At 37.1% G+C, this 23,531-nt stretch overlaps 1 protein-coding gene across 4 annotated transcripts in view; it reads right to left on the reverse strand.

Annotated features, from left to right (window-relative positions):
• The window catches only part of LOC145684481 (guanine nucleotide exchange factor DBS), a 295,537-nt gene that overhangs the window by 183,245 nt on the left and 88,761 nt on the right, over positions 1–23,531 (reverse strand). Inside the window, exon 1 of one of the 4 annotated variants that reach the window (XM_081756926.1) lies at positions 21,870–22,285. The exons of the other annotated variants lie outside the window; for them this stretch is intronic. The gene's annotated coding sequence lies outside the window, so the exon portion shown is untranslated. Of the gene's footprint in view, positions 1–21,869; positions 22,286–23,531 lie in introns of those variants that run through there. 4 annotated transcript variants of the gene reach the window in all.

A 23,531-nucleotide genomic window follows, 5' to 3' on the forward strand; every position in this document is an offset into this window, starting at 1 on the left:
TTTTAGCGTCAGCTCAGCGGAGGAATCAAGGTTAGCCAACAGAGCGTTAACGCGATCTACTAAAAGTCCCCCGCGAGCTACTACTACCTCGCGATTGACGGTTTGACAATCACTGCTTTTAAATAATACAAACCGGATTAATCAATTTCTGGCTCTAATTAACTCGAATTTTCAAAACAACTTTAACTGTAAATGCACTGTATCTTAACGTAAAGTATTAACAACAACAATAATAATAATAATTGAATAAAAATGAAAATATTTTTCTCATTAGACTGGAATGTATAATATGCAGTAATACATTATTTTGCTTGTCTAAGTCTGAATACTTTGAAGAAAATAAAGAAAAAAACTAATTTTAATGTTAATGTTGATGATTATCAAGTGAGATTAAGAAATTAATTACGTAAGAAGGCAGGTCATTGAATCGCTTCTTCCCAGAGCAACTGAGTGGAACTGTGTTCGCATCAGGATTACACTTTCACTCTTTCTATCATCAGATGCAAATACTTGTGAAGTATCCTTCCACTATACAAACTTTATATAAGCGTAGGCGTTTTCGGTGGATTCAATCTTCAATCAACTTTCTTAACCTTGGTCTTTAGTGCGTTTCGAGCTGTGCTATGTTATGAGATATCAAATGATTGATTAATATCAGAATTCCAACGTACGGTATGCTATGCATAAATATCGGAAGTTTTAAACAACGGTTGTCCGTTTATTTCTTTGTATCAGATGGGAGACCCAGACTCGATAACCGGCGGGGGCTTACCTGGCTCGGATCCCACGTTACGTTCTAGGTCCACGTCTCACATAGCGTCACTGCTGACAGGGATGCTAAAATCTCAAAATGAAATGTTTCTATAAAAGCCAAAAACGATACGAGGTAGGAAGAAACTTTTTAAATATATATGGATTCAGTTTTCCAAAAACAGGTTCCGTCCCCCTTTCTTCCCCTTCATTCAAAGCAAAAATAGTGAAAAAAATTAGGTTTCATCAGATTTCAATGCTGATCACCATAGAACAAAAACGGTGACATATAACGTCAATATACAGTTGAACCAAAGCAGAAGTGATTCCTGAGAGTTTAAAAAAAAAAAAAAAAAAAACCAATAAACATAGGGCGAAAACCCCATCGTTTACGTGTTATAGGCTGCCGAAATCATGAAAAAACTGAATTTTAAAGGTTCATAGCTTCAAAACTATGGGACATACCTTGGTCGGGTCAAGACTTCAGTTAGGAACTAGTATGTACCCTATCCAAAAATGCATGTTTCAGAATCTGAGGTGCTCCCACAACAATTTTTATAGAGGGAGTTTCACTACGGGCCTATGATATAATGTACTCTCCATGATGGAAAAATGAAATCTTTGAGTTTTACGTCCCACGATTATGCCGGTAAGGTTAAAGGAGACGGTGATGATGAGAGATGAGTGAAATGGTGGAATGAAGAAAGTGGGAGGAAGCGGGAGAACCCGAGAAAACCCACGAACACGGTGTTTCACTTGGCGGGAGCTGGGATCGAACCCAGGACCCCAAGCAACAGATGTGAACGCTCTACCACTGAGCCACCGCCCCCCCCCCCACTATAAAAAACGGATTCAGTATTCCAAGTTTCTTATCGTCGCTCTACTAAAACAGAAACTACAGCAAAAACTAGATGATTTCGTGTTTTTGGAATCGATTGAACGTCCCAAAAATAGGTTTCAATGTTAATCACTCGGTACTGGACATCAACAAACCCAGAATGACTTCCTTCCTGAACTATCTATAGGTTGATGACATAATATTTAAAACTATTTCCGCCCTTAACAGAGCAGCACATCCCGTCTTAAACCTTATCTATCTATAAAACTAGAAGTGATAAAAATCCGGTTCCAATATTGCTCTACACAAAGCAAAAACGATAAGACATACCGAAAACTGGTTTTCCGATGTGGATGCAGCGTATCAAAAAGAGGTTACGACTTCAACCCTATATTGCAATCATAAATTGTCGAGTTCAACCAGCGTTCCCTGATTTAATGTTGATTTCCGTAAAAGTGTTTCTTCATATAAATGCTGGACCCCAACAATCGATTCAATATCATCTGTTATTCTCCTGCAACCGGAAGTAGTAGAAACTAGCAGAATTTCTGGTTTCAACATTGATTACTATACAGTAATAATTATAAATGATAGCGAGAAACTGTGTTGTTATCGATTCAGCGACCTAACAACAGGTTCCATCTCTGATCATCTCTCTGTATTATAACCGGAAGTTATATACGTATCTAGTACTTCCGGTTCCAGTATTTAATTCATCTAGTTCGCAAGTCTACTGTAATTTGATCATATGAAACGAAAGTAACTTGTTTTAAAATTTTGAAACAACGATGTGATTACTATTTGGACATTGTCAATGTTTTGATAAATCGATCGATATTTTAAAATGTCCAAATACCAATGAACAAATCATTCTGGCTGATATTCATATAGTGTCAATGTGGCGATATTCTGATCATTAACGATTTTCGGTATTTGATATTACGATTTTTCGGGACTTTGTACTTAGATATTTCGGTACTGTGATTTTTTTTTTTGGGGGGGGGGATATAGAATCCAGATAACGCAAACCCTAACAATAGGCTACTTGCCACTACTTTTTTTTTTCAATTTTTCTTACTAATGCGAAGAGAATACAGAATATTTAAAATCGATAATTGAAGCTTTCATAGCAATATCTAATGTGATTAAATAAATTAATAGATATATCTTGTGAAGCTTTCACAGAGATAAACATGTACGAGGTGAGGATGAGTCTCACAGGGAAGAAGTGATCGTAGAGATTTATAATTTTGTACGATTATAGCGTATAGTTTTATAATACACTGTCTCCAATCGTATGATTTTTCTTCTGTTCTTTTCAGGTTTGAAACGACTGACGTGTCAAGAAGAGGGTAAGCGATAGAGCTATAAAATATCTCTGTCGAAAACGGCTGTAAGCTAACAGAAATCTACCAGGGCATGATTTAAACTTCGGAAAATGAAGCGCCATTATTTGCAACTGTTAAACTTTGGTTCCGCGACTTCAAACGTCATTGGCAACTCTTTTTGGATGAGCTGCGAGGACGTCCTATGATGGCAACAACGACAGAGAACGTTCAACGTGTGTTCTCAGTTGTTGCTGCCGTCGAGATATGTATTATTGTTCCTTTAGGATAGGATTATGGATAATGGTCGAGTGATTGTGGAAACAATTTCTTAACGTGTAGGAATCTTAATTCAACCTATGAGTCAGATTATCCATGAACGGATTGCCCGCTTGAAGGATCCTCAGAACCATATCCCAGAAGAAAAATGACACCAGTGTTGCTTCCGCAGTCCAATCTCCAATTGATGGAATCTAACACTGACATCTTCAAGTAGTGATATGTCACACAGGACCTGAGTCCACCATTTCGATCCAGTCACAGCAATGGCTGTTTTCCTCATCACCTCCATCCAAAAAGTTACAAAGTAATTGCATCTGCTTCGAAAGTAGATAGCAACGTATTTTTAGGAGCAAGAAGGAATAATCTGTAGTGATTTCGTGAAGAAAGGCTCCATTATAAACGAGGAATATTATCTCAATCACCCAGACTAACTGCAAGTTGTTATTGAGAAGAGAAGGGTAGGGAAACTTGAAGAAAAAGAAAAAAAATCACTCTTCATCGATACGATGCGCCTTCTTACAGTCTCGCGATTGCACAAGCTGCTTTGGTCGATTTTGAGTTCACAGCACATCCTATCCACCTTATTCATCCGACTTATCCCCACCTAGCATTCGCCTTGAAAAACTCACTGCGGGGACTCACTTCAGGCCGAATGATGAGGTCATTATGGAGGTTATTAGGTGGTATGAGTTTCAGGACAAACAATTCTATCAAATAATGATAGAGAAATTACAGCACCACTTGAAAAAGTGCACTGATGTATAAGGGCGAATATATCAATCCAGCTGTAATACTCCCTTCAGGTCAGGCCCAAAACTTTTAATTCTCTCCCTGTATATATAAAAAAACTGTTGACATTAGATATTTCATGGAAACAATCCCGGGTATAAATTAGAGACACAAAACTAAATCAGGACTAAGTAACCCTATGTCTGACCCTCAAAGATAGCTGAAGCAGAAGCAAGAATTAAGAAATGGGTGACCTCACAATGAATTCGTTCTCGCATGAAATAGAAGTATCACGGAGAAGCAGCAACAACAACAGATTTCCTTTCAAACAACATAATAAGAATAACGCAGCCACCGTTGCAGCCTTTGTCGGATGAGAGAGCAAACGCACCAATTACCAGTGGATGAAGGACGTCTTTTATACACAAATTACATCCGTTCGTGGTTTACTACTATAGACGCTTCGTGTGAGCTGGTATACTGCAACCAGTGACGGATTTACGTGTAAGCTAAACAAGCTAACTTATAGCTTAGGGCCCCACTCGCTTGGGGACCCAAAAAATTTAAAGAAAAGAAAAACTTATTGTAACGTAATTTCCAAATAACAAGAAAAAACAAATAAAATAAAACGTACACTCATGTCCAAAATGATTGTCGCATATCTATAACTGTCTTCTTGTAAGAATATCATTTGATAATGATTTTGCAGGGTATTTTTAATACTGTTACTATGTGTAAAATCGGGAAATGTATATTTGTGGTAAATTTCATATGAAAAGAATTATAAATACGAAAATTAGAATTAGTAAAACAAAATGTTGCTAAATGGACAAGAAAGTTTTATTTTCGTTTTATTGTTCTTATTTATTGCTCTTTTTGACATGAAATTTGCCACATACATGTCTTTGCCGATTATACACATACTAACATTATAAGAAATACCGGGCGAATTCGTTATTAAATTATATTCCGACAATAACATATTTATATTCATGCGACAATAATTTTGGACATGAGTGTACATACAATAATCGTATTTTGTATTGTTATGTACTAGACTTTTATGAAGCCAGTAATAGGGCTCTATTTCTCAGCCCCACTTGTAATGAGGCCCCTGTTATAACCAGCCCCGCTTATAACCGAGACCCCGTTTGCCAGTCCTGCCTGTAATGGGTCTTGTTTCCATTTAGATATTCATTAGTCCATAAATTAGCATATAGAATATATTGAAACCTAAAAACGGCGCCATTTTGTAGCTGAAAAAGAAAGTTTGACGTACAAAGGTCCCCATCAAACCTAAATCCAATACTGACTGCAATGGTCTAAAATATTAGGCTTCTGTGGTTTGAATCGCGCTGAAGTCATCGATGTTATTTTATCTTTGATTTCATTATCAGCCAATGCCCAATTTGCACGTATTCGATGAAATTAGCGAAGTCAAGCAGTGCCAGATCTGGTCAGAGAAAAGATAGGCGGCGTCCATTACACTGAGAAAAATTCGTTCTCCGGACAGCAGTATATTATACAAATATATGGAGTCCTCTTGCTTACTACATAAATCAGTACGGAGCATACGTTATCCATATGCTACATAGGCACTACCCTTAGATGTTACATCAAGCCGTTGCAGGATGTCTGACATCTAACAGTTTTCCGTATATCACATGCACATACTTATGTTACATTCCTCAGCTGTATGTTATATACGTCCATTTGTATGTGAGATCCTGACTGCCTATATTGTTTCATACGGAAAGTACGTATAGATGGAACACTTATACAGAAAGTATTATAGAACATGCGTTTTCGGTTATACATCTGCTGTACGTTAAGTCCAAAAACTACAGGAATTACGCATGTAACCTATCTTTTTAAGTACGCTACCTACATTTTTTTCTCAGTGTACTAAGAAGAGGAAGAGAAACTGGTTGTGACATTGGCTATGTGGAATTGTTTCCATGAGGGACGTTTTAGAAGGTATGGTGGCAAGAAAGAGAGAGAGGGGGGAAGAAGATTAAATTGTTCGTAAAAACAGAGAGGTTAGTGGAAGATCGTGAGCATGGAAGCTTCTCAGTCAGTTCAAGCAAGTGGCCTGCCAATAATGGCAGAATAATTATGATGAAGATGATGATATTAAGATATATATGTACTGTATATTGGAACTTGAACCCACTTAATAAACTGTTGTGGGCACGGCTGATTTAGTCATTCACCTAATAGGAGTGAGGAAAATGAATAGTCGGATGGCTGACCACGGAACTCGGACCAGAAACTCTCAAATATGAAAGAAAAACGTTGACACCGTTCGCCTACATTCGGACGATACGCAGTGTTGAATTCTTAGAAGTACTCAAAGGTTTTGACGTTTCAGCTTAGAAAAATTCTCGGAATTTCAAGACTGAATGAAGGAAATTTACTCCTAGTTTTGTAGGTGGCTTTCGTGTGTTACTAATGTCATGCGTGTTGCATTAAAAGTTTATGGTATATATAACAGGAATAAAGTGTAATCAGATAAGAAGAATTGAAATTAAAAGTTCCTTCCTGTGTTGTGTGGACATGCGGGTATTTTATCAGTTCTGTTCAAGGAAGAGTTTCAGGTCTTACGGTACACCTACGCTATACATGATAAGATAATTAGTCTAACAGCACACTTCACATACAGATATCTAAACCTGTCCCCATATCGCAATAGCATTTGAACATAAATACACTATAGCTGTAAAATTACAATAATGTCCCACTTTGACCGGGACACTCGGTTTCACTACTGCTCCTCTCGAGTTTCGTCTATTTGCATTTTGCCCCAGTTCTCCAACGTAACGATCTTGTCACCTTCTTTCTTTTTAAGTGCCTATTCTCATTTCAGTACAGGTTGACGTTCAAAAATTGAGCAAGCTTCGAACCTGAGAGCAAATTTTCGAAAATACCGGATATTGGATGGTTACAGAGAGTGTTTCGAAACAACACCGACAACGTTTGAAAGCTGATTCCTGACACCAAGATAAGACCAAAAATAGTATAAACGAATTTGGGTTCAGAAAACAGTCATTTCGGAGTTATAGGCAACTGAATCCATGAAAAAAATAAATAACTTTAAAGATCCATAGCTCCAACACTATGAGACCTACCGTAGTCGGATCAAGACTTCACTTAGGAACTAATATGTCCTCGATCCAAAAATACATCTTCAGAATCCTAAGGTACTTACACAACATTTTTTATAGAGGCAGTTTGGCTACAGGCATATAATTTGAAGTAATCACCAACTACCTCTATAAAAATGTTAAAGGTGCCGCAGGATTTTGAAACATAGATTTTTGGATAGGGTACATACTAGTTCCTAAGTGAAGTCTTGACCCACCCGACTACGGTAGATCCCATAGTATTGGAGCTATGGACCTTTAAAATTCATGTTTTTGGCAGCATTTGTGCACTTAGGTTGGCCTATACTTTTTGTTCTTATTTTGGTGTTAGGAATCACCTCCCAAACGCTGTCGGTTTTGTTTTGAACACCCTGTATATGCTGCAGATATATAACAGAAAATGACTACCTATACCGTCCTTTAAAGGAAGAAAATTAGACACTAAATGCAAATCAAATGAAAAAGAAATTATTTAAGGTTTGCCAACTAAGTAAAATAGTTTGTACAGAATTTTAGTTCAACTCATGAAAATACTTCTACAAAATTTTAATTCAAGTACATGAAATAATTCCACCTCTTTTCTTGTCTGAATTCACAGTGGGGCTATACACCAGCAAATAAATAAATAAATAAATTATAAACACACCTCATAACGTATTCCACTAATAAATAAAAGAAAAAAAATAACCAAACTTTTATTTTGTATATCGACCTTACATTCGCCAACCAGCAGTGTTGCCAATTTGGGGGAAAAGTCGCTAAATCTAGGGGATTCACCTTCCAGGATAGCGACAAAAAATAATTTTTCCGATTAGCGACTTTTTTGGTGATTTTGGAATGACGATTTAGCGACTTACTTACAAATCTAGCGACTTTTGTACTGCGAAAAACTTATCATAAAATAAGAACTATTAACTCGAATCAGTTCAGATATATGTTTATTTTCCTTTTGCTTACTTCAATCAGTTCAGATGTTGACGAGTTGGGAAAGTAGGCTACGTAACATTTATCTCTATATTCCCGCTTTGATTGCTGTTATCTCTTACCTTCTAACGGGGACCAACTCCAGCTTTTAATGTCCTTTAGTTTACAGAGCTTCCGTTTAGAGGCACAAATAATGCATTAATGATAGCAAACAGATTATCTATAGAAGCGTGAGTAGAAGTGAAGTAAGATTTTTTTTCTAGACCTTTAATTTTGTTCGTTTCTCTAATCTCACTTTTGATTTCGTTAAAGCAAAATTGATCATAATGTTAAAAATATATAAAAGTGAAATTATTGTTAGTTATACAATGGGTCTTCGAACATTTCATATACGTTCTTTTAGCGTAAATAGCGGGTTGGCTGGTTTAAACCAAGGTGGTTTAAACCAGCTGTTTTTTTTTTTCCAAAAAAAAAATTGTTTAAAAAAAACGAACGAAAAATGCTTTAAATCGTGTGAACTTCATGGTGACGTTTCCACATATCAAACTATCCGCATTACGTTTATCTACTTTTCACCTTTTAATCAAGGGGTCTCGTGTTCAATTCTCGGTCGAACCACAACCCATCTTTCAATTGTAAACCAAATAGCGATTCGAGGTGCCCCTTTAAGCGAAAGTCTTCTCCGTGATAAACTTGGTGTTTCATAAGGATGTTAAGCCTAAACATACGAAACGAAACCAAATTATATATTTCTACTTGAATGAATGCCTATTGATTTATAAAGAAGCCAAGGTTGCTTAAATATATTGATAGAAATTGGCAAAATCTATCAACTGCCTACGTAGCTTCCAACATTGACTTGGATTTGAATTTGTTTTAATTTTATTGAATGATATCTACATACCAAATTTGTAATCAATACTTCAGTTTTATCCTAGTAATTATGATACGTTGACCTTAAAATGTTACATACAAATACATTTAAAGTAATAACAGGATTTTTCCAATGGCTAAGGCGGGAGTTTCCCGATTTTTATATATAATTCTGGTATAATGTTTTTACTTGTGTAACTGTTTATCTTTTTGTCCTTCTGACATGACTCTCAGTACAACGTATTTTTATCAGGAGTCATTCGTGAGTGAGTCGGCAATCGCATTTGTAACCAATTAGTCCCGGTTTCGTGTCCAAATGGACAATTTATCTTGGATGTAAGTCAAGAAGCGATTTGGATTCCGCTTTAAGCTTATGTGACCCCTTCCAGCATAACCTTGTTGTTGCATAATAACACCAAGACAAAACAAAGTAATTCCTGTCCATATATAATATAAATACATAGAGTAAATTATTTAAACCAAAAAAAAACGGTTTAAACAAAAAAAACTCGTTTAAACAAAAAAAAACGTGTTTTTTTTTCAATAAAAACCATGGTTTTTACCAACCCTGGTAAATAGTACTATGGCTTGAATTGATCACGTATCTTACATACATACATACATACACACACACACACACTTATATATATATATATATATATATATATATATATATATATATATATATATATATATATATATATATATATATATATATATATATATATATATAGGCTGTATAAGAGGCAAAATTCCACGAAAATTTTTTAGCGACTTTTCACCCAAAATTGGAGTCATTTCGTCTCGTATTTAGCGACTTTTTGTATCAACTTGTTGGCAACACTGCCAACCAGGAAGCAATCCCCTTCTGAATCCGCTAATGCTCTAATCAGGTACTGTACGCTTCACATGATAAGCGAGCGTTTTATCACTGAACAACGTATCTCCCGCGGTTAACAGATGTTGCGGATGTGGGTATAGGATACATCCGGATTGCGGATACCAATGCAACATACACTGTCCTAATCTTAACGAACAAATATGTATCCAAGTACCATCCACTAAATTGCGCACTGCTTCGAAAAATACATTTTTCTGTATGACAGCGAAAACAAACGTCTTAAGCAGATCTCCTATATGGAGAGTTAGTGCTACCAACCACAGGTTAGTTAAAGAAAACTTCAACCTGGATGTAAATAGTGGCAATGGATGTAAGTAGTTTAAGAAGTCTATTAATTTTTTAAGACAAATGTAATTATTACAATAGTTTTATTAACCTATATAATCTGTATAACGTATATACTATGTAACACTGTAATTAGGCCTATACCTGTTGTGTTATATGTCAATAAATTAAATTAAATTAAACATTTTATATCCGCACAAACTTCTAACAATATGTCTATTTGGAAAGCTTCAAACAAAGTCTACACGTTAGGATCATTAAAAAAGGATAAGTTTAGGAATTTGTTGCATAACAAGAGAAAACTAGGTAAATACACAAACCACATATCGTGTTGAGCAGTAGAAGCTAACCTGCAGATATATGATAAAAGAACTAAAACCTTTCATTAATCAGTAAATTACATCTCAAACATGAGATGTAAAGCGAAGAGAGAATCCGCAACTTTATATTGACGAGCATCAATGGCGGAAATTCATGAGAATTTCTTGGAATCGCTCTCGACATGCAACCTAAGAATATTTGCTGATGATTATCAGATATATAATTTATTTGTTACAGTCACAGTTCTTTACGAACTACCATATTAAGTAACTCCTTAAAAACAATTACTCAACATATTCGCCGGCTACAATTCAATTAATATAGTTGCAATATCTGATGGGAAGTCATTCACAAGAATTGATATGTAATATATATTACACATTCAACTATTCAATTAGAAACCTATAGCGGAAGGAAATAGAAAAAATGAAATCTTTGAGATTTACGTCCCACAATTATGCCGATTAGGCTAAAGGAGACGGTGATGATGAGTAATGAATGAAATGGTGGAATGAAGAAAGTGGGAGGAAACGGGAGAACCCCGAGAAAACCCACGCACACGGTGTTTGTCCACCACAAAGTTCACTTGGCGGGGGCTGGGATCGAACCCGGGACCCCTAGCACCAGAGGTGAACGCTCTACCACTGAGCCACCGCGACCCCCCAGAAGGAAATAGAAACCAAAGGAAAATAATACGAATAAACTCCACTAAAGCCTTGAATAGCACAGCTTCAAAAATAAATACATAAATAAAACAGTAAGTAAATTGGGCTACATGGCTGCCCTCAGCGGGGAACAACTACCCCCGTGAATTTTCGAAGGGTGTTCAGTTCTTGCAAGTAAATGTCAACACATACTGATTTGCTCTCACATTTTAAGGTGGATCACCACTCGGAAGTCAGTACATATTTTAGCTCATTCCCTTAAGTACTGCGCAATGAAACGTTACATATTATAAATATTGTACTATAAGATAAAGTTATGTTTCAGCTACAACACAAAAAAAGACACTAATTTATTTGATTGTGTCTTCTAATATCGAAAAAGGCAACAAATAAAAGAAAATAGTTGATTCGTTTTACACGTTTTACAATCAGCATACAAGATGGCAGTCGCTGTTAGATCTTACTAGAGGTGCTCAATTTTATGAAATGTTTATTTGAATGGGTAAAGTACTTGAAAGTAACGATCTTATTACGAAATAGATATATTGTTTGACCGTTTTTCGTGTTTGGTTTCACATTTTATTTAAATATTAATTTACATTTAAGGAAATAGATTTTGAGAAGAAACTTGCGCAGAACGCCATAATGCATTGTTCCCAAATTTGTACGTTTAATTCCTGGATTCTAGCGTTGCAGTTCGAGAAGCAGAACTTAGCTGTGAATTACGGTAAGAGTCGAAAACTAATTTCTCCAGCAAGTATCCAAGCAAAATTGCATGATTGCTTCCTTTATTATCTGGCACCAGTAAACACTCGACACTACCTGGCAACGCCGCACCATTCAAGCAGTGTTTATCATAGCACCGACAATACCTAGTGTTCCATCTTGAAGTATTTAACATAGTAATAATGAATATACTATAGTACTGTATTTTATTTACTATAGCTAATAAGGATATGTGCGTAAATAACTGTTGTCTTATTTGATGTGCGAGGCGTCTCCGGGAAGTAAGTGCCGTTAAAAAAGACATACTAAAACAGGTTTGCTTAAACCAAATTTATTTTTCCATGAAAGAACAGACCTTCAACTATCTTTCGACATAGTTTCCAACAATGTTCAAACAGTTTTTATAGCAGGTGACCAGCTTGACCAAGCTTTCCTCAAAGAAAGATTTTGCCAGTGAAGACAACTCCATATCATAACTCCACAGTGTTCATGGTGTCTACTGGAATTTAAAATAAAATTTAGTGACTTTTCCATGACCATTTCTGTCCCAAACCATAACATTTAGTAACATTTTCAACAGCGAATTTGGGTGTGAATTGGGCCGAATTTTCATGTATGCGATAGAAGCGTGCTTTGCTTGCGATTTGGTAGCGTCTAAAGCTGACCATAGACATTTTTGGTGGTGAATTTTGACCTTTTATACAACAAAATTTTCCAGTTTATACTTATATTTGTACAGATTTTTAAAAAATCGTGACCCAAAAGCTACATTTCTTGACTTTTATGACCGTTTTCTGATTTCGTGACTGTTTCGTGACTGATAGATACCCCCCTTTTTTTTCCGTCGTGGTCACTTTCAAAACTCTTTACGCAGAGCTCGCGCTACAGATGCAGCGAAAAGTAGGCTCTATTTCTTTGTATTGTATCTTTCTTTAGTCTCATATGTCTCATCTTTTTCTCTTCTCGCATGTTTCTTGTATCATCTCTTTCTCGCCTCATATGTCGTCTCATCTCTTTCTCATCTCATCTCTTTCGTCTCATAATTGTCTCATTTCTCTCTCGTCTCATCTGTTTCTCGTTCCATCAGTCGTATCCTCTCATCTCATAATCGTCTCATATTTCTCTTTCGTCTCATATGTCGTCTCATCTCTCTCGTTTCCCGTCTCATTCTTGAGGAAAGCCACACCGGCAGGAATTTAAATGTTACCGGTATTTAAGAATTAGTACATTCGGTAAACTTTCTTCCATTATTCTTTTTTACCGGTGACTTCCCTGAAAAGTCGCCACTGCTTTATAGTACATAGAGGGATCCACACAAAAACGGAAAACTATGTCGCGAAGTGCATTATTGAAATAAGGTTAAGAAGTACTATTAAGGAAGGTCTCTGATGATGGGGAAGGACCACTGTTCACGCATTTTCTTCATATAGTCTATGTTGGAATAATTTGCAAAACCCAGCGTGGGCTGCTTCTTTAGTGTTGCAGTATTTTACGAGTGTCCTTCAGAACAATTTCCAGCGACTATCACCTCCAATATTCGGTCATCGCCCTTTGTTAAGAATTGCTGCCGGCGTCCACACTTGCATAACGAGTCACACGGAGAGCCTCTCTTGTTTCGTTGTGCACACGTCCCCGCGGCGTTTGTTAATTGCCAGGAGATTTTATCGATCTGCCTCCCTCCTAGTGGAGGGGAGATATCACTGTTCCCCCTCACTCAAGTCATGTGTCAACAAAATGAAGCACGTTGTCACCTCTGGACGTTGGTCCACTAAAGCTTTGCTTGGTTTTCTCAGTTAATTCATGGTGGTCATTACCTTCTGCATTAAATTTCCATCTTAAAAAATCCCTTGAACACACGTATACTCTAGGGATGGCAATGTCCGGATATTATCTGTCATCCTTATTGAATCCGTTATTCGATCATTATCCAACATAATTTCGTTATCCGATCATTATTCATCACCCGTTTCGTTATCTCTTATCCAATAATTATCCATTATCTAGGCCTATATTATAAAATTGAAAGTGATTATGTTTGTGACTCTTAATCTCTTGAACCATCCGACCGATCTCAATCAATTTTTTGGCGTAGATGCCGTTCTGGTCTGGGGGTGTTTTTAGCTATTCATTTTAAGGCGGCAGACTACTAAATATTTTTGAAAAACTATTATTTTTTCTTTTGCCCGTTTTTCGTAAGTGGAAAGAGGTAATAAAATGGAACTTACCACAATAATAGATAATGTTATTCTACACCCGAAAATATGAATTGGAAGAATTTTCAGTGTTGCCATCCTTAGAAATTACAGTGTAACCAGAATTTGAATTACTCAAAAATCTAGGTTAAGGTAGCGACTAGAAAAATGAACTCAACGGTGATTGATGACTTATCAAGCTGTCTATGCTCCTTGTTTACTACTTTTTAAATAATATTTCTATTTATTTTATAAAACTTACATAAATTATTACAAAATAAATAAGTTATTACAAAATATATAGAAACATTATTTAAAAAGTAGTAAACAAGGAACATAGACAGCATGATAAGTCATCAATTATCGTTGAGTTCATTTTTCTAGACGCTGCCTTAACCAAGATTTTGGGGTAATTCAAATTTTGGCTACACTGTCATTTCAATGGATGGCAACACTGATTATTCTTCCGACTGGTATTTTCAAGTGTAGAATAACACTATCTATTATTGTGGTAAGTTACCTTTCATTATCTCTTTTCACTTACGAAAAACCGGCAAAAGAAATTGTTAGCCTTTGAAAAATATTTAGTAGTCTGCCCCCGTAACGGTAGACCTTAGAGGAACAGGCGGAGGGGAGATAGAAAAAATAAATAAAACTTAACTCTTGAACCAAACGACCAATCTTGATCAAATTTTCAACATAGATGTTCGGGTGTGGGATAATTTTTATCATTCAACTTTGACGGTGCAACATGGGGAGAGGGAGATATATGTAACATTTAAAAATGAAAGTGACTCTTTGATTTCTTCACTCTTGAACCACTTGACCGGTCTCGATCAAATTTTCAACCTAGATGAATTTCGAACCTGAGATGGTTTCTGTTATATTACTTTGAAGGTTTAACTTAAGGAAGGGGGAAGATATTTTAAAGAAAGATTGAAAAGGACCGATATCAGTGTCGAATTCATAGTTTTCGGAGTTGCTGAGATGAACAATGACAATTCCGAGGCCGTGCCCTGCAACATGAGGAGGAGAGGGAAATATATAAAAATCATCGAAAATGACCGATATCAAAGAGCGCTTTAGTAATAGTAAAACGTGACTGACTAACGAAACATTACTATTTTTTCTTAATTTAACCCAGTGAAACGGGTAATTGATGCCAGTTCTTCATAAGTTTTGTTATCCGTTATCCCATTATTATGAATTACCCGGATATTATCCTCACTCGTTTTGTTATCCGCTATCTGATCATTATCCATTACCTGGATATTATATATAATCTGTTTCGTTATCGGACTTAATTTTAATAACTGTCTGTTAAAATTATTTTGTTTATTACAAACTAAATGCAACTATTATTTTAAAAACTAGTTTACAGCATTCCCAAACAACATACCTAATCAAATGCAGTTGAGTTCGTTCCTCTAGTCTCTGTCATAACTTAGATTTTGGGGAAAATGTTACTCTAGCAACACTGTAATTCTACGGGTGACAACACTGAAAATTCTTGAGGTTCATATTTTCTGATGATAAGTTGCATTTCATTATCTCCTTTCATTTATGAAAATTAAGCAAAAGAAAAATGGTAAATTTTGTATCATTTTTACTATGTGAGGCTCTTGACATCTTAACGAGTAACGGAGCCTTACTTGCTCTGTTAGTGCACACGATAACTCCTGAAGGAAAGCGAATTTATGAATTCTGTTCCATGCAATAGAAAGCAAGAGCAATTATCTCGGCCGGCTTCGTTAACGAAACCAATCCGTTAACATAACGAATAACGGGAACTGGAGTCTTTTCGTTAATGGACACGAGAACTCTCGAACGACAGCGAATTTATTAATTCTGTGTGTTGCAATAGAAAACCAGAGCAAGTATCTCAGAAATCTCGTTAGCGGAACAAATCCGTTTATATCGTAACGAGTAACGGAGGCTTACGTTGGTCCGTTAGTGCACAAGACAAAGATTATCAGGGCTGAATTCGCGAATCCGTTATCACTTTAACCGGTAACGCTATCTTCAACAGTATTTATCCATATCCCCTTTTCTACTATTGGAACAAAGATAATAGAAGTTGCACATCTGACCGTTAGACGTCAGCACGCATCCTCCAGCGGGTGACATCTTCCGGTCGAAATTGAAACTTCTAGTGGGTCATCCTTTCTACTGTCAACCAGGGTTTCTTTGTTAGAAATGACTAAATCCAAACAGCAACGGCATCTTTAAGAGTCCTCATCCCGGCGAAATTAAAATACCGCTAATTTTACAGTAATTATGTGATATCTCCAAATAGATAAAAGATAATCGAAATGTGGAACAAGAGCGCCCTAGACAATATTATTTTACATGAGATATCGTTATCACGACTCACTTATCTGCTTTCGATTTCTAGCCATTTTGAAAATCGGCATTTATTTTCGCGTTTCTAAACAGCAAAAAACGGAAAGCCACTAGGTGACTTGTGATAACGGTACCTCACGCAAAATAATATTGTCTAGGGCGCTCTTGTTCCATATTTCAATTATTTTTTTTATCTATTTGAAGATATCACATAATTACTGTAAAATTAGTGGTATTTTAATTTCGCCGGGATGAAGACTCTTAATAGTATTTACTCATATCCCATTTTCTACTATTGAAACAATGGTAGTACACGTTACACATCTGGCAGTTAGGTAGCAGCACACATCGTCCAGCGAGTAACATCTGGTCGAAATTTAAACTTCTAAAATGAAATAAAATCTTTGAGTTGAACGTCCCGTCCCACGTGTATGCCTGTTAGGCTAAGGGATTAAAGCAAGTGAATGATGATGGAAGAATTTGTGGAATGAGAAAGTGGGAGGAAACGGGCATACCCCAAGAAAAATCCACGAGCACGATGTTGTCCACCACAACTTTGCTTGGCCGGGGATCGAACGAAGGGCCTCAGGCATCAGAAGTAAGCTATACCAGTGAGGCCCCGTGCCGATACTGCCACAGTCCTAGCTCTGAAGTGGGCTGAAAAATAGTACCAAATTGAAATAAAAAGGGCTGAATTCATTATTTTGTACCAGTGTTAAACACGGCTCTATAACACAAAACTAAAAAAGGTAAAGTTCTAGAACATTCCTCCAATCTTCCAAGAGTCCAAATCAAGAAAGTGTTCTTTTTAAAAAATACTTTTTAAAAACATCCAAATAGGAGAACCCCGAACAACCCTGGAAGTAGATAAAGCTTTTCTCGCACGTAGGAAGTATAACAGAGGCCGCAAATTAAAAGGGAAAACAGTTTTCAACTTCGGTATGCATTGTAAGGAAACCAAATGAGCCTCTATTTCAAAGTGACCAATAAACCAAAACAGTATTATGGACACATATGAAAAAATATATATAAAACGAGGAACAAATCAATTATCTCCGGGTTCGTTTGTAAACAGTACGTTACAATAAAATATTGAAATATAAATTACTGCGCCTTATTCTCGCTTATTTCACGACCGAAGGAGGATAATAGACTGTAAGAATAATATAAAGTAAAGTAAACTATTTGCAGAAAATGTAAAACCGGTCCATAGTCCTAGAACCTTCCCTGAAAGACACCACAGCACATTATTAATAATTTTAAGTCACACTGGTATCTATTATTCTAACTAGTGCAGTTCACATACACATAACACACACACAGAAACAGAACACACACATCACACCCGATGTGCAGTAAGACAGTACAACGTCATAGAAAGAACGTTCAACAGCATTTTTTAAAAGTCCAACACACAGTATTGGTAACGTGAGATGTAGGAAAAGTCTTACTGACACTTTTGAAAATGTGACAAGTATTTATTAAATTGGGGAGAACTGTACCACCTTTTTTATTTTCAAAAAAGGGGCTGAAAATGCAGAGTGGTACCAACGGGCCGATGAATGACAGAAAGGGATTATTTTGGCACAATTATACCAAGTGTGGCAATACTGCCCCGTACCTTTTATAGTGCGTGATCCTTTTTACTGTCAAACAGACTTTATTTTGAACATTGTTGCAGAATACAAATAGAATGAAAAGATACAGGACATGTATTGCCATATATTGGTCATAGTCGAAGCTTTACATTCAACTGAAGATGGTTCATGGTATTTCTCAAGTTCTCCTTTAGTTCCTCAATCGTATATAAAATTGAATGAAGAGGATGGGAGGGGAAAAGGGGAAATTCCAGAATAACACCCTGGTCACTAAAATTCATAGACCGAAGCGGTTGAGTCCATAAATCACAAAAAATGACACTGGTTGCATAAAATTGAGTAGAGATACCGCATTGTCCTCGGAAGAAGCAAATCCAGTTCCTCCAAACGTAATAGACATGTCATGTCACACGCAAAAACTTCCCCAGGCATTTCAAAAACACAAATCTTATTGGCTAAACTGACAAATGACATTAATTACGTTGTAAAAATCTACAATAACTTTTTTGAGGTATCACAATAGAAGATACAGGACTGTTTTGTGGTTACTCTAAGGATCGTCACCGGTGGTTGTAAACCGTTGTGTTACCACAGGGAAAAAGAAAGAACTGGTTTTGATTGACAACAGAATAAAACTCAAAAGATTGCTGCATCTAAGGCCGTTAGTAACTACGCCATTTTGATTTCTCAACTCATTTACTTCTCTATTCTCTTTAGCGAAAAATGAAAAAAAAAAAAGATTTTAATAAAATAATTTTTTTGTTTTCCAGAATAAATTAAAATAAGTATGATCTCCTGAACACTTTTCCAAAATTTCAAAATGAAAAAATAAAATTTTACGTCCTACGGTTATTCCAGGTAGGCTAAAGGAGACGGTGATCATGAGAAATGAATGGAATGGTGGAATGAAGAAAGTATGAGGAAACGGGAGAACCCTGACGAAACCCACGCACACAATGAGTACACTACATAGCTCACTTGGCTCAAGCTGGAATCAAATCAAAGACCCCAGGCACCAGAGGTGAACGCTATACCACTAAGCCATCACGGTTCCATGACTGATATTAGTATCGAATCCATAGTTTTCGGGGTGACTGACGGACAATGACACTTCCGATGCCGTTTAAATCCAAATTAAAGCCTTTACGTCCAAAATGAAACGTATTCTCCCCGTGCGAAGAACCGGTATTCTGCTAGTGTTTATATAAATATATAAATGTGTCTAGTTTTTTGCTATCATGTTTAAAGAGGAATTTCTGTTTTCTTTTCTCTTTTTTAATGTTATAAGTTCCTTTAATCTCATATCTGAAGTTGGTTTACTTACAAATGAGTAAAGCTAGCCTATATAAATAAAAATAATAAGATGGAATAGGGTAGCGATTGTGTAACACTGTGAGATAATAACCGCATTAGCCAACAAACACATTTCATAACACATGATTGTAAAACATGCGAACGTTTCTAAAAGTGCAGCACAAAGCATTTTACGTACTGTAACATCCACTTTAATGCTGAATCCTAGCTTTGTAAATAACAATCGACAAATAAATCCTTTCTTTAACACAAAAATTAACAAAACTGCAAGTCTTCATGTTTTCAGAAGATAGAATTAAAGACTGGCACTGGTACAGGTTAAAAGGCAAAGAAAAAACACAATTGATCCCCAAAGTAGAGGTCAGGAACTTCTCATAATTTACGACACCAGACAATCTTGGTCGCTATACGATGATCCATCGACCTGTATGATTAAGGACGAGGAGGCACGGTGGCTCAGTGGTAGAGCCTTCACCTCTGGTGCGTGGGGTACCTGGTTCGATCCCAGTTTGCGCCAAGTGAACTTTGCGGTAGAGAAATACCGTGTGCGAGGACTTTCTCGGGCTTTTCCCGTTTCCTCCCACTTTCTTCATTCTACTATTTCAGTGGTTCTGAAACTTGTTGTTACCGCGACCCACATTAAATATTAAAAAGTACTTTTTGTCCCACCTACTTTTATTCAAGTACACGTTGTCATTCTACCTAATGGTGGTATTTCAATTTTTGTAATTCTAATTTTTTCATATAAAGGTAACACAGAGCTCACACTATTCTCAACGCAATGCCCTACCTCGTGACAGATTTTGACTCACCCATTCTTTTTCCATCCTAACCCAGCATCTCTACTGACTGCACAACAGGGCAGGGCTCTGAGTAACCACTTACTCTTCACCTCATTAGCAAATGCTCATTAATTTTCACTTCCTGAATGGTACTTACTTTACAACATATGTTTCTGCATCAAAATAAAATTTTCACAATTAAAAGGAAAAACTTCTCGCGACCTACCACAAAGAAACGGCCCGCGACCCACACTCTGAGAAACACTGCACTATTTTATTCATTCCTCATCATCACAGTCTCTTTTAGCCTAACCGGCATAATCGTGGGACGTAAAACTCAAAGATAGAAGGCGTCTAACCAGGTATAATTTATTATTCGTTGTTCGTGACGAAAGGAAGGTTAGGCACATATGTTAATCGCAGCGTCTTAATTGTAACCAGCTCTGACTTGCGAAATGTTGTCAATCAAGAGTGAACTGGGTTCCCAGCGCGCTCTTTCCTTTATGGTACTCTCCAAAGCAATCTATTCAAAAACGAAAATAAAATGAATAAATTCATGTAAGTGTAAGAGACAAAATCATTACTGACTACCTTTTTTATGTAGTTTTTTTTTTTCATGATAGCTCTTTGTGGCTTAGCAGATTGCGTACGCGCCTTTCGACGTGGGAGCCCCGGGTTCGATTCCCGTAGGTAGCTCATGTAGTTCGGGTTCCACGTTAATCAGTAGGCCCCACGTTTCATATAGCCTTGCTGTTGAAAGGGACGTTAAAAAAAACTCAGCTTTTTTCATGATCATGAGTTAATTTTTGGTTTAACGTCCCTGTAGTTAAGCTAGACATATCTCTATACCAATACGGGGTGCCCACTGGCGGGTTATAGGATGCTGGTTGTATCTATGAGTTTAACTGGGGGGAAATAATTTTTCATTCAGAAAGATATATATCAAACTGGATGATAGTAAATTTGGGGGCCGAAAGGCAGTGACAGATCTAGCCCGGGGCCGGGGGGAGCCTAGGCCCCCAGGTTTTTGAATGACGAAAATAATTGAAACTATTATTGACATATCTTTGAAAGTTTATAGTAAACTCATGATATACCTATCATAGGCTGGGTTCTGGCTGTCCCCAGGCGCGTAGCCAGCCCAAAAATGTAGGGGGGCCCGGTTGAAGTTAGGGCGGGCCCGATCCAACCATATTATAGTTCATTTGCAATACTACAGTGAAAAATTTAGGGGGGCAGCAAAAATTTAGAGGGGGCCCGCCCCCTAGACCCCCTTAGATACGGACCTGCCCAAATATATAGGGGGGGCTGAAGTTAGGGGGACCCGATCCAATTATATAATAGTTCATCGACAAGGTTCTAGATTACTGGTCCCCCTTCCCACTGAGCAGTAATGAAGACAGAATACAACGTGCCCTGCGGGGATCTAACCCGCCTTCACTCGCTAACGCTCGCTCGGCTATACTGTGTAAATTAAATGTATAAACTTTAGTACAGAAACAAACCTTTCCAGCTACTAACCTACATGGGGGACCAGCAATCTAGAACCTTGCCTAGTTCATCACCATATTATAGTTCATTTGGAAGCCTACCGTGAAAATTTTAGGGGTGCAGCAAAAATTTAGGGGGTGTACGGCCCCCCACACCCCCCCTGGATACGGGCCTGGCTGTCCCCCGAGCCTTTACCTTCTAGATCCGCTATTACTGAAAGATACAAGGCAAAAAAAATAGTAAATTTGGGATTCCGCACAAGGTTTTGGGGGTATGCGGTACCCTTTTACATGAAGAGACATCTTTAAATGACGTACCCCCTTCATGAAACCAGTCAACCCTGTTTTCAGTTGGACATAAATAAAATAAATAAATAAAAATACTCACATGCTGCTCTGCAAACTATTATTATTTGTAGAATAGTGGATTACACCTCACTACAAACAAGTCAATGGCACTGTTGCAGAACATTAAAAAACTTCTTCTGAACCTATAAATTCATCAATTAATCATGAAAACTTCATTTTCACTAATTGAAATATTGAAATATTAACCTCACACACCCGAACGATTGATTAACGAAAAACACAGAACGTTTGTAATTGGCAATCGTAGTTCAAACAATTTTGTTTACTACCGGCTCTTACTTTACAATTTAGAAGTAAACAGAAAACGTTACATAAGCGATCACATTGAAAGACCACTTTTTTTGCACAACTTAGCTCGACCGCGATGAACACACAACACCTGCCGCTCTAGCTTGACAACTATACAACGTTTGATTCGGTTGCTTTGCCTGCTCGCGCTCAGCCTCGGCCAATGGAACAACGATCCAAGTAGAAGCAGCATGTCTAGATTCACCCCGCGATCTGGAACAGGGAGAAAGATCTCGGCTATCAAATATACAGCGATATCTTGAATAACGGGGCTTCATAACCGTCCGCGCCATAAGAAATCACATTGTTCGAGTTCAGTTTACAATGGTTTGTAATTAAATTTCTTCATCACGAATGTTTAGAATAATAAACAAGTACTGTCGTTCACGAGATGGAACAAGGTAAGAAGTAAAGTGTTTCGTCTAGTCAGTTTTGAGTGACGGATATAGCCCAGGGCCTGGGCCCGCCAGTTTTTTGAGTGACGAAATAATTTAAGCTATTATTTATACATTTTTGAGAGTTTATACAAAATTCATGATATACCTATTACAGTGTGGGTTCTGCTGTCCCCCAGGGTTTTACCTTCTAAATCCGCCCCTGTCAATTTTGTAGAAGCCTCGCCTCCATTCTCGAAGAATTATTTCTAATTTGGTCTCGATTCCCGAACAAGCTCGTCTCATCTCATTTTGTAAATATATGTACAAAATTCATGGCTTGATTTTTTTTTCTTAATTTCATTTAGAAATTTCAAAAAAACCTCCGGGTCACAAGATGCCCATGAGGGGTGTGATATAACAAAACTTTAAACCATATTTATTATTCCAGTATACTGTGCAGTAACTCATGTCAAGGGCGCGCATGTTGTGGTTTCCAAGGGGGGGCAAGTATAAGCAACGTTTCAAATAAAGTTTCAAATTTTGCTGTAACTACTGTAAAAATTTTATGGGGTTATCGATATTCCCAAGTAAAATTTCCTTTAGGGGGGCAAGTGCCCCACTCTGACCCCCCTGATAAGCGCCCTTGACTAGGGATGCGCACGAGACAAGATTTGAGGCTGTCTCGTCTCGAAAATGTGCTGTAAAAGCGATGTCTCGACTCGAAAAATGTATATTTCTCTATTGGAAGAGCTGTCTCGACTCGAATTTTGTTAAGAAAATTCTGTCTCGACTCGTCTCGTGCGCATCCGTACCCTTGACTCACGTATGTTTAGAGGTAGATACATGCTCTTCATTATCTTCGTCCAATCACTTTATCAATTTATATTTGTTATACTATAAGTCATATAACACTAAAATAGGATTTGAAATCTAAAGCTTGGCTGAACTAGTGTTCGACAAAGAGATTCGACAAATTTCTCTGTCCCGACTCTAAGATGAGACGAGATTTGTCACGT

This window comes from Thermobia domestica, chromosome 4 (assembly GCF_964235325.1).
Source record: "Thermobia domestica chromosome 4, izTheDome1.hap1.1, whole genome shotgun sequence".
NCBI classification, from domain to species: domain Eukaryota; kingdom Metazoa; phylum Arthropoda; class Insecta; order Zygentoma; family Lepismatidae; genus Thermobia; species Thermobia domestica.